The following is a 10,129-nucleotide window of genomic DNA, read 5'->3' as shown; positions in this document are numbered from 1 at the left end:
TTTTCTATCTTCAATAATACATAGAAGCTACCAACATAAAGGCAGAGAATACAATCAGATGCAGAAGATGAGAAGGTCTTCCTTAGCCTTGTTGCTTTTTATGTAAATCTAAAATTGAGAGTTTGAAGTGATGGAGAGATCATTTGTGGGCTTTTCTTCTTCTCCACAGTGTAGAAATATCAATGGATCAAAGGCCAATGTGAAAAAAAAGTTAAGCTGGATAAAGGGATATTAAACCTTTAATTCAACTTAATTTTTAAATTCCAATGATCAGTGTAATATTTTGGAAAGGAACTATTTCTCTTCTGAAGTTCAGTTCTTTGATTAATGAAATATTATGAATTTTCTCTACTGTTCCCTCTGAAAGAAATGTGGGTGTTTTGAAAACAACATACACGGCATAAGTCCATGGGAAAAGCCTTGTTCTTCAGTAGTGTTAATTGTTAAATACTAATTGAAGTCCCCTGTGGCATCTGGGAGGGGGGGTTGTATCAGGGCTATCCATCACACAGCTCTGCATAAGGAATGCCCTTCTCTCTGTGCTCAGGGGAGGTTTGAACAAACCATTTTGATTTAAATTTGTCCCAGAGTGCTGTCCTGGTCCTGGCATCATCCTGGCACCCTGCCCACCCCAGGCATCCTGCCTGCCCCGGTTCTGAGGGTTGCTGGGTCCCACAGGAGGGTGGGCAGCATCAGAACCCTGGGCAGAGGAGGGTGGGCAGAAGCAGGTGCCATGGAGAAACCAGCGTGTTTCTGGCATCAGCAAAAGCAGAAAAGCATTGGAGAAGCTGGATGAGCGATGGGCACTGACAGGCTATACTGGGACTCTATCGCTTCCCCTCTCCTCTCCCACCTCTGGCCGTGCTCCCGGTGCTGCACCACGTGCTGTGGGTCTGCACCCCCGCGTGCCAGCTGTGCCAACCCCTCCGAGTCCTACAGAGCAGCTGCAGGAGGGATGGCCGTGGCAAGGGCAGGTGATGGCTCTCCAAGCCCCTCAAGACAAGGCCTGCCTGTGCCTCATTGCCTCTGCCTGGCAGCTCACGGCATTCCCTGACCCAGTGCTCCAGAAACCAGAAGCACCAGCTGCACCTGCACATGCCAGTCTCCTTCCATCTGCTCCTCGCAGAGGGCACTCAGGACACTTCACAACACCAGCAACTTGTATATTGGGACAGTTTTCTGCACATCCCTGAACTGCTCCAGGGTGATGCCAGTTCAGTGAAACTGCTCTCCAAGAAGTGTCACTGCACTGCTCCCTCTTGCAGTGAGGCACCAAGAATTAGCAAATGTGCTCCCAGAAACTTGATATTAGTAACCATCCTTTCTTTCATCCCATCCCATCCCATCCCATCCCATCCCATCCCATCCCATCCCTTCCCATCCCATCCCATCCCATCCCAATCTCCCTTTAGCTAGTTCCCTGTATCTTTTTTTTCTGTATCAGGTTCAACCTTCTTTGCTTGTTGTTTCCCCGTGTGGCTGGTGACAGATGAGGGTAGAGAACTGCTGAGGCTGCAAACCCATTTACAACTGTTTTATTAGGGCAACTGTCACAGCCTTGGAGCACTGTCCTGGATGCTGCTGCAGGACTACAAGAAGAACTGGATGAGACATAGATTTCAGATATGTTTAAGCCTGGGGTCAAACAGGAGGAAGGATTGTGCCAGGGGATGTCAGTGCTCCCTCTTAGGTAAGCCTGTCCAAACCATCCACAGTGCTTGGGAACACCAACAAGCCAGGGACAGAGTCCTCTGGCTCATTGCACTGCTCGCCTCAAAACAGGCATGTGCTCTTACTGTGGGAAAGATGAAGTGAAAGGAAACCTTTGCAATATTAAAACCAAACCAAAACAACAACAATCACAAAAATCCCAAAGCCCACAAGTCATGTTGCACCATCTACAGTTCAGTAGGAGGTTTGGTAAGTGCTGTCTGTGGTATGGATACACTGTACTCAGTGTTGTAAGTTTGGCTGAGGTCCTTGGCTGTTTTTTCTCTTCATTTTCCTGCCTCTTTCAGTGACCACAGACCACTCAGTGTTTCTTGTTACACATCTGACCTCCCTTCTGAACAAGGAGTCTTGGTTGATGCTGCTCTCCGGTGCCCCTGGAGCTGGTGGCTCTCTGAGCAGTGCAGTGCTCCTGGCAGCTGGAGGAAAAGGAGCTGTGCCTTCCCTGAGCAGGAGAGGCTGAGCTGCTTTGGGCTGCAGTCAGGGCTGTATCCAGAATGCTTCTGTTCAGTGACACAGGTGGCTTGGAGTAAGAGGCAGCCTTTGTGGAAAAAAGAACAGTTTTGTTTGAGTAAGACTTTAGTACAGAAGCATTGGCTCTGTTTGGTTTTTCCCAAAGTTAAATGTGTTGCTTGGGGCTGCAGGGCACAGCCTGACCCACCCTGGGCTGCCCCACAGGCTGCATGGGAGCCTCTGCTCCAGCACCTGGAGCACGTCCTAGCCCTGCTCCTGCACTGACCTGGGGGCTGCAGGGCTGTTCCTCTCACATATTGGCACTCCTCTCTCCAGCTGTTTTTTTCCCCTTTTTAACTCCATTATCCCCTGTCATGAGTGGGCTCAGCCCTGGCCAGTGGTGAGTCCCTCTTGGAGCCGCTGGCATTGGCTCCATCGGACACGGGGGAACCTCCTGGCAGCTTCTCTCTGCAGCCACCGCTGTCCTCCCTCCCTCCCACCCCAAAAGCTTGCCATGCAAACCCTACACAGTAGTTAAAAGAATTTTATTTAAAATTACTTGGCAATTTTATTGGTGATAATAGGATTATGAAGTTCATTTGAATTTGGGGTGAGAGGGGAACTTAAGGAATCGATTTAAACTTCTGTGTTGAGTGGAAACCTTGTCAGATCTCCTTAACAACAAGTTTTCACTTGCTGTGCATCACATATTGGATAATCCTATTAGAAATTTTAAATTATATATTTTTTTAGGAATAACATGTATGGAAATGGAATAGATTTCCAGCAGTTTTAGAGTACTAGTAATAAATATGTTGATTTGTTTTGTCAATGTGATACTTGAAAATGTAAAGATATGCCTAATTTGAGCTCAGTGACCTGTTGTGTTCACTGGGCTGGGTTTTGTGGGTACAGCACATCCTCTACCTGCCTCTCTTGCTCAGAAACTGGTTGGCTACATACTTGGAGTATTCTTAAATGGACACTCTGAAGTGAGTGGATAGGGATATAGCCCTTCCAGGAGAGAATCACAGTCACATTCATTTCAGTGAGCTTTTGCTCAGTTATACATAGTGGGGGGAGGCCTGTGGCCCTCAAACCCACCACCCTGTAGTGCGTGGTCCAGTCTGAAGCTGGAGGACACACTCCAGGACTTGCTTTAAATGGCACTGGGGAAGTGGAGCGTGGGACAGAAAGGCTGATGCCAGAAGTGGGGCTTTGGCTTTGAGAAAAAAGGCCTAATTTCATGCAGTCATGCTTTTGTGTTGATCCATTCAGGGAAAAGGTGAAAAATCAAACAATCTGTCCCAAATGCCCCATGTGATGCTAATGGGTCCTGCACCTGTATTTCAGTCAGAGGTAACTGCAACAGGTTTGCCCAGTGTGCAAAGACAAACCAGGGGCTTGATGTGCCTTTTGTGTGTTTTATTGATCTGTCCCACACACCAGTGGAAATCTGTCAGTGTCCTGAACTTGAGAAAAGTGTTACAAACTGTTTATAAACCCATTGACTTGAGAGCAGCCGTTGTCTTTCACTGCTGTATCCTCTAGAGCAAATGTTTCTGTAAATGTGTTCCACTATCCCTGTTCTGTTTATATGGGAATTGCACTTCCTCTGGTATTTTGTCTTGAATGTTTCACATCTGAGAACTCAAATGCAGCAAGAAATCTCTAACTGATGGATTCCTCGGGCAGCACCACAGGGGCTTTTGGCATGGAAATACTTTCATTCCGGGGCATTATTTTTTGCACAATATTTGGCTTTTGGAAGTCTGTGTGGAATATATAACACCAAAATGGATTTTAGTTCCCTGACATAACAAAAGAGATGTGAAAACAAGAAAAAAAATGTTTCCAGACTTCTAAATGAATTTATTTTTTTTTATGGGACCTGGAGGTGTTTCTTCAGTGCTTTGAGAGTTGGCATCTTGGCTTTCAGTTAGTCTGCTCTAAATAGGAACACAAAGTGCTTCTTAAAGGCATTGCAGCTGGGGTTATCTGACTGATACAACTACGTCTATTGGAGGGCTTCACAACAATTTTTCCCATTTTCATACTTATTCCACCTATGTCTCCCCAGAAGTACAAAGACTTAATGATCATGGACATATAAACACATTTTTCATTTGCATCCCTTCCTTTTAGCAACCGGGAGTATAATTGCTCAGTTAAACACTGAGACTGTGGAAAATAAATGCCACATTGGTACTTCCATGCCTGAATGTCTTTTTTAAAGGAACTGACCTTTTGGCCTCCAGCATTTACAAAATGATACTTAGCTGCTACTTATTTCATTGCTTTCACTTTCTTCACCTTCCTAGGCAGAATTTAAATACCCTCCTCTAATTTTATTTCTGGAGAGAAAAGGTTTGAGTTTTATGGTTATCACCGCTAGACTTAATATTGCAGTAGGTGAAGGTTGTTTCAACAGTGCTGAACATGGTTTATCCCCACATCAGTCCCCCCATGACGAGGCTGGGGGCAGCAGCCTCAGTCACAGCCTCTTGCTGGAAGGAAGGGGAGCTGGAAGATCGAGGGAGCAGGGGGATGATAAAGCCCCATTAAATGTTTCTCCTGCTTGCTCTGTAGGACAAGTGACCTCTGGGAAAAAAAGGACCCACCACAAGGGCAGCGACCCCCCTTTGTCAGCACAAACTCAGCAGCGGAGCTGTGGGATGACCCAGCACTGTCTGCTGTGATGGGAAAGTGGGGCCTGGTTTGTCCTTAGCGGCCACCCGGTACCTGAGGCTGTGACCCCCCCGTGCCGCTCGGAGGCAGGTCTGTGCTCCCTCCCCCGTACCTGCCCTCGGAGACAGCGGCCACCGGGCCACGGGCAAGGCACGTGTCCCTCGTGGTGGGGTGGCACCAGCGGGGGGGTCTGGGAGGTCTCCGGCTGCAGCGCCTGAGCAGGGCCGGACACCTGAGGGATTGGGAAGCGTCAGCAGATGGCACTCGTGACATGCCGCAGATGGAATTTCTGCGAGGAAAGAGGAAATCTGTTCACGCTGGGCCCCGCTGGCAGCATCAGGTTCGGCACAGGCACGTACGGCTCGGCGGGAGGCGCAGGCAGGAGGGGTGCGAGATCAGACATTCCCGACGCTGGCGAAGCTCCTGGCTCTGGCTGGGAGGGTTCGGGCTCCAGCGGGGGCTCTGGGGGCCGGAGAGCAGAGCCGGGTGTGTTACACACCCGGGCACGCAGCTAATTGCAAACCCCGGAGAGTTCTCAAAGAGCATCCTCGCTCACGCTGCCCACTGGGATTTACTCAGCAAGAAAATCCATCCATGCCGAATGTCACCGGAGAGATGAGTGTTTTACTGTGAGGTCAGCTCAGCTGCTGAGCAAAGTGCTGGCTGACTCATCAGTCTGCATCCATCTTCTGCGACCCCATCCGTGTCCGTACCTGTATCCCAGCCCGTGTACGATGGACCCATGCTCCGGCAGAGCACAGCTTCAGGGCTAATTCAGTATAACACAAACACTCCGAACCTCCAATAAATCGTGTGAAAAGCCTGTTTCAAGTTCTTTGGACCTGAGGCGTGTTTTTCCAGTCTTTGCAGGCGCAGCTGGTGAAGGAGCTGTGGGGAGGGGACAGCTCTGTGGCAGTGCAGCGGTGGGGAGCTGGGTTTGTCCACACCTGGGAGCTGGCAGGGACTCTCAGAGAACACTGAAAGGGCTGGTCAGTGTGACTGGGAACTGTTGAGTATCACCTGTGAGAAATCCTGGTGAATAGGAGTGGACCCTGGAGTCCCCACCCCCAAAGAGTTCTGTCTGGACAAAGCCATGTCTCACCTGATTGAGATGCCTGGTGTCAGCAGCAGGTTTGGCCAGTGTCCCCTCCAGCCAGGGTTTCTATGGCCCCGTGTAATATCCTAAGGAAATGAGGAGAGAACTGGTAGATCTTCATGGACTGAAACTACAGATATAAGCTATCATATATTCTGTGCTTTGATCCATATTTTCTTTTTAGAGTTCATTTTGCATAACAAATAATTTATAGAATATGTTACAAAATAATAAATATTTCAATATTAAGGATATATGATATGTCCAAAATTTATATTTTATTATGAGAATTTCTGTTCTATTACTCCTTAAACAAACATCAAGAAGAATACTTATATTAAATGCAGAGTCATGACTAAATGATTTGTTTACAAACATTTAAGACTCCCGGAAGACACTTATGTAATAACCCAGGATTTAAAACACATACATAGAATTTCTCAGGTGCTTCACTCTCATAAGCCAGTTGCTGCTCTACAATGACAACAACGCTGCTCTGTGGAACTCATCTTTGCTGAAATAGGTGTGGGACTCCTGAGAACTTTCTACAACTAATACCCTGGGGAGACAATTGCTAATCCCCTGGAAACAGGCTTTAGCTGAAATTACAGGACTATTAGAAGACTAGAATCCTATGTGTAAGTAGACAAAGCTGTCTTACTTTTTGTAGATTAGTGAAATGCTCTTTAAGTCAACTGTTAATACCTTATTAAAATATTTACTGTTGTTTTGCTCACATACTTTGGAGCATTTGTGATTTTGTGTACCCAGTGTTCTTCCTCCAGGGCTCATGGAGGGCACGGCACTGCAGGTCTGCTGCTGTAACCCTGAGTTACTGAAATTCAAGCCTAGAAATGCCATATGACTTGTGCAAAAATCTCGTGGCAGATCAGTGGCAGAGTGGGACAGAGGGATGCTCTCCTGACCCCATGGTACCTGAACCACTTCACAGAGTGCAGGATAAGGGATGGAGGTCAGGGAATTCTTTAATGAGGACCTGACAGTACTACCACTGCCCAAACCAATCCGCTCCCCACCTTGCTGGATGCCCACTGAGGGGTGCAGCGTGCCAGCCCTTCTGAGCCTTTTGTTGGGATTGTCAGTGATCCTGTGTGCCCAGAAGGACCCTTGCAGCCAGGAGACACTCTGTGCTCTCCACACTGTGCCTTTTCCAGCCTTAAATGCTAGCAAGAGCTGGATGAGCCTGACAAGCACTGTCTGACCTTCTATACACAGCCCCAGGGAGTGTTTCTTTGGCATCCTCAGTCTCCTGGAGAAGGCTGGCAGGGTGCTGGTGTGACAGGACAAGCCATGTAGATCAGAGTGAGTGACATTTGATTTCCAGAAAGGTCTGGAGCATACTGCAGGGCAGAACAGCTTGTCCACTCTAACTTGAAGAAGGGCAGTGTCCACTGTCTCCCTGTCCGTGAATATAAAGTGGTGGCTGACTTTCTAACAGTGATTCCATGGCCATGCCCAGGGGTGCAGCCATACTGCCTGCAGAAAACACCCTTCGGCATCGAGCTCTATTTGTGTCCCTGGATTTCTCTCTGTGTTCAGTGTCATCCATGCTTTTGTTTATAAATAGAACAGCCAAGTTCTAAAGGACAAGGATCATGTGGCTATTGCCTGTTTGGAGCCTGTGTGGATGGAGAAAACTCCCCCTCCCTCCTGCAGTCCCCACAGACCGAGCACATGCTCTGCGGGGCAGATACAGTGCCTGGCTGAAGGTCAGCTCAGGGGGCTGGACAACTGCCCTTGGCCAGGAGCCTGCCCACCAGTGTGGGTGTCCCATGGCCAGGGTCCTGCTCCTCATGTCCCCCCCTGTGTGGCCAGGGGGCTCCACCCACCCTGATGCCCAGCAGCAAGACCTGCCTGCCCCAAACACTGCCCAGGGCCGTGGTGGGGGAGCACAGCCCTGGTCACCTGGGAGATGTCCCTGTCGCTGGCCATTGTACCAAAAGGAGATTATTTCAAACTGATGTTTGCTTTTTCTTCCAAACACTGATGGGTGTATCAGTAATCAAGGTAATCAAAGTTAGTAATCAAGGGTAATCAAAATATTCATTCTCCCCTCTTTGCCTGTTCTCTCCAAAAGAATCATCCAGAAATCAAACAAAATCCTTGCCTGGGAGCATTTCCCCCCCCTGCATTTGAATGGTTTATCTGTAAGAATTCAATTTTTGTCAGTAAGTTTCAATGGCATCTTAAAACTCATTTCCTTGGTATGAAATGAGCATCTTAAGATCACAGCTTACAGACTAAAAATGGTTTTGTGTGTTGGTCTTTTGGTATACTTCTCACAGATGCAAGAGGATAACAACAAATTTTATAGATTCTGGCACTCCTGGACTACAATAACAGACATGACATAGCACAGCAGAGGTGTTGTCCCATACCTGATGCCACTAAAGGTAAACAAGGGAACAATTTACTATTATTACAATTAAGGACACATAAAACTAGAAGAGAATAAACCTGTTCACTGGCTTCTCAAGCCATGGGGAGCTGTGATTAGCACTGTGAGCATGCCAGAAGCAATGGGTTCAGGTGAAGCCCTTGAGCAGCCGGAGGGCTGAGCCTGGAGCTGGGGCTGTGCTGCCAAAAGGGATGTTACAGGAGAGGTTTGGCACTGGCAGCACGAGGAAGGGTGTCCTCCTTCTCCCATGGTGTGCTGGGTGCTGGACATGCCAGTGATGGGAGGCACATACCCTCCCACTCCCATGGCATGTTGAGTGCTGGCAGAGCCTGGAGGCTCCTCCCTGCTCGATCTGTACCAGAAATGGTGGCAATGTCAGGAATACTCTCCGCAAGAAATTTTAATGTGCATAAAATCAAGACTATTTTGAGAGCAGAAACAAGAGCCTCTCTGTGTTCATAATCTCACTCTCATGAGCACCTCTCCACTTGTAAATATCTCCTATTTGCATGGAATTGTTTATTTTTAATAGCCTTGGTGTTTAGAAGGTACGAATAACATCTCCACTGGGGAAGAGGAAACGTCCTTCCTGACACATAATATATCTGCTTTGTCTGCTTTTGAACTAAGGAGAAGTACTTTAGGAACTATTAAGGAGTCTAACATCTAATGGGAGATTATGGTTTGACTTGCAGTACCACTGTCTCACTGGTCCCTTTGTCCAGAGGTTTAGAAATGGTGACACCACACACACCACCCAGCAGCACAGGAGAGCTGTATTGGTCTTCTGGAGGTGCATTTATATATTTTGTGGGCTCCAGCTCAGAAGCATCACTCAGCCTTGCTGAGTGAGGATTTACAGGAACTGGCACCATTGAACTGGCTATAGGCAATGGGCAAGCTTCAATAAACCAGCTTTCTGCTGGTGTCTGTTGGTTTAAACTTCAGTATTAAATGAAGAAATCACCTAGTAAATTCATTTATTAACCCCTTCAGAATATAATAAAGAAATATGTCAGGGATTAATTTACTGGAAAGATAATCAGAGAGACTCTTCAACTGGAGCAGCAGCCTGGGCAGCATCCTCAAAGTTAATGGTCTATCAAGTGAGAAGCTGAGAGCCTGTGTAGAGTCAGTGGCTGTCAGTGTCTCTGCTGGTGGTGTGCAGCAAGAGGTAGCAAAGGAATATTGATTTCCTCCAAAAACACTCCAGAGCCCTCCCCTGATTCCCACAGCTTCACCTCTTACCTGCCACCTCTCCATGGTTCACGTGGCTGTCGCAGGATGAACAAACATTTCCACAAAACTGCTTGCAGAAGCTGGGCTATGCAGTGTGTATGTCTAAAACAGGCTGGCTGACTGCTCCCTTGGTGCCTGTGGGGAACCCGGGGGGCTGGAGCCGTTATATTCTCTCCTGGCTGGAAAGGGCTGTGCACTGACATACACTGAGGAGTAAAACATCACATGCCATTAGATGAGCCCTGGTTTTGCATTTAAAGGAGGTATCTCAGTTCAGTTCTTACTCAAAAGCTGAGGGATGAAAACATAGCCTTTTAAAATGCAGAATGTGTAAGAGAAATAGCACTAAAACAACAGAGAAAAAAATGAAATAAAATAAAATACTGCACACACCAGGAACAGTGAGTGTGTAATGCACAGGCTGGGTGCAGCCCACCGAGCAGCCCAGGCTGGGCCCTGAATTGGGATCCCAGTGCCTGGTGCTGGCCAGCAGATTGCCATGACTG

At 47.7% G+C, this 10,129-nt stretch overlaps 1 long non-coding RNA gene across 1 annotated transcript; it reads right to left on the bottom strand.

Moving 5' to 3' along the window:
• Nucleotides 1-1,520: 1,520 nt before the first annotated feature.
• Nucleotides 1,521-9,825, bottom strand: LOC135416821 (uncharacterized). The gene is made up of 3 exons (XR_010431759.1): nucleotides 9,633-9,825; nucleotides 5,972-6,051; nucleotides 1,521-2,269 (listed from the first exon to the last, which is right to left on the bottom strand). It is a non-coding gene; the product is annotated as an uncharacterized LOC135416821 (long non-coding RNA).
• Between the last annotated feature and the right edge of the window lie 304 nt (nucleotides 9,826-10,129).

Source organism: Pseudopipra pipra, chromosome 6 (assembly GCF_036250125.1).
Source record: "Pseudopipra pipra isolate bDixPip1 chromosome 6, bDixPip1.hap1, whole genome shotgun sequence".
Classification (NCBI taxonomy): Eukaryota; Metazoa; Chordata; class Aves; order Passeriformes; family Pipridae; genus Pseudopipra; species Pseudopipra pipra.
This window is presented reverse-complemented; position numbering and strand designations above follow the sequence as displayed.